Genomic DNA, 2599 nt, shown 5'->3' with positions numbered 1-2599 from the left:
ACACTATAATCTAAGTTATTTAGATCATATAGTTTAAACAAAAATAAGATGAATACATAAAATGAGATATGATCATAGAGATACTCAACAAAATTTGAAGCTGATTCTTGCATAGATTATACATGCAAAACTAGAGCAAAATTGACCAAAAGAAAAACTAAGAAGAAGCAAAATTTAAACAAGATAGTACTTTATAATAATAATCAGAATGGCCTAAATCAGAAAGGTTGTGGAACATTGACAAAGCTGTAGAAAAAAAAAAAAAAAACAAGTATTGCTAGTGGATGGGTGAAAACTCACACAGAAATTATGAAAAGCAACACAACAGTAGGTAAAATGTGGATACACACTGAAGAACTAAGTGTACAACAATATGGGCAAGTTTTTAAAATAAAATAGTGAGAAAAATAAGCTATGAGAGGTAGTACACCCTACACATGAGCAGTTTTCAAACATTTGATCTCTTATAACCATTAGAAATTAATGAAGGCCCCAGATAATGTATGTCTTTTACATGTATGGATATTGTGCCTACATGTTAAGGTCTGTCTGATGTGCATGCCAGGTGCCTGCAGAGAGCAAGAGGGCATAAGATTACTTAGAACTGGAGTTACAGTTGTGAGCTGCCAACTGGGCACTGGGAATCTAACCCTAGTCCTCTGGAAGAGCAGCCAGTACTCTTAACCACTGAGCCGTACCTTCAGCTCCCCACCCCCTGTAGTGGGTAGCCATTCCAACTTGGTTCTGGAAGTTCCAACCCCCATTGAGACTCTGGCAACTGTCAGGCCTACAGGGCCAGGGGAGGCGCCGGGACCCGAGAGCTGGATGGGTCAGCGCTCTCTCTGGGCGCTCGCGGTGTCGGGACGCTGACCGGTGCAGATTGACTGTGCAGAGCTCCGGAGAACACCGCTGGACTGCGTTACACCTTCCCCAGACCCTGCGACCTACCCATTACTTAATTTGTGAGTTACGCCATTAAATAAATATCCTTTTAACTACGTGGAGTGGCCAAAATAATTTCTCCAATAACCCCCAGTCAATTTTTATGACTGCATTGAGCAATAAATTCTTTAAAAGTCTGAATTGAAAATTTTGTCTACAAGAACCACTAGTCATAAAGTCTTAGTATAATTTGTATACTCTCTAAAACTGCACTGTAAATTGTAATGAGAGGAAAAGATAAAAAGACTATAGTGCTTCAAAAGCTTAACGAAGAACAGCCTCAGACTCAAAGATCTACCTGCCTCTACCTTTTTTCCACTTTATTTTTCAGATTCATTTTATTTATATCAGTGTTTTACTTGCATGAATGTCTGTACACTACATGCAAGCCTGGGGCCCACAGAGATCAGGAGAAGACATCAGATCCCCTGGAATTCGAGTTAGGGATGTTTGTGAGCTGTCATGTGGGTTCTGGGAATCAAACCTCAGCCTTCTGTAAGAACAAGTTCTCTTTAACCACTGAGCCACCTACTTCTCCAGCCCTGCTTCTATTTTCTCAATGCAATAGGGAGTAATGACAGGGAAGAGGTACTAAAAGTGTTAAAAACAGAAATAAAGCTATAAAATATTCATACTTGTAAGAATACTACAGGGGCTGGCAAGGTGGCTCAGTGGGAAAAAAAGCCTGAGCTTGATTCCCAGATTCCACATAAAGGTGGAATGTTGACTCCTGAAAGTTATCCTTTGACTTCTGAACACATGCCACAGCATGTATGCACTCACACACACAAAAATGATGAATACAATTTTTTTAAAGAAACAACATTATAAAAAACTTATACAACTTTTAGGCAACTCACTGAGTTGTGATTAATTCCAAGCACGACAACTCTACCTACTTTAATTACTGTTGAACATTTTTACTATTAAAAAAAGTGCACCCGAAGTTTAATACCTATACTGGTCTCTTATTTGATCAAATGCTTTCTCAAAAAATTTTCCTTTTTTAGTTCCATTATTCTAAATTCCTTTTATTTGAATGTTTCTATAGGACAATTAATAAACACATGATCTAGGGGCTAGAAAGCTCACCAGTTGAGTGCTTATTGCTCCTCCAGAAAACCTGTGTTTACTTCTCAGCACCAATGTCAGAAGGTTCATAGCCTCCAATAACTCTAAGATTTAACAACAACCACACACATGCACAAATTTTAAAAAAGAAAGTAAATAAATACGTGGCTCACTGAACATGTTCTCTCTCCTAGGAAGGGTTTACCCAGGATTTCTTCTTCACTGTCTTATAACCTTTCATGCAGGGCAAGGATTGTTCCCTTTGAGGCTGGTATGGTCCCTTACTTTGGCTCCTGAGTTTCTTATACACAGAGGTCTTTTCTTCCCTCTGGTTGTATCTGACCTTTTTCTATAAATTCTCTTGGTTTCTCCATTCAACTTCTATTCTTGCTTTGCACAATGTATCCTTCCCCAAAATCTGAGTTTTTATCAAGATCTTACAATTTCTTTGAGCTTTTCTGCTGAAATCATTGTAAGACAGCCTTACAAAAGAAGCCAGATCAGCAAGTTGAATCCCAGTAACAGTTAAGCCTTGTTATTATTTTAACTAAATTACCAATTTCCTGACAAAATAATGTGATGAGAC

The sequence above is a fragment of the Peromyscus maniculatus genome, chromosome 1 (assembly GCF_049852395.1).
Source record: "Peromyscus maniculatus bairdii isolate BWxNUB_F1_BW_parent chromosome 1, HU_Pman_BW_mat_3.1, whole genome shotgun sequence".
Lineage (NCBI taxonomy): Eukaryota > Metazoa > Chordata > Mammalia > Rodentia > Cricetidae > Peromyscus > Peromyscus maniculatus.
This window is presented reverse-complemented; position numbering follows the sequence as displayed.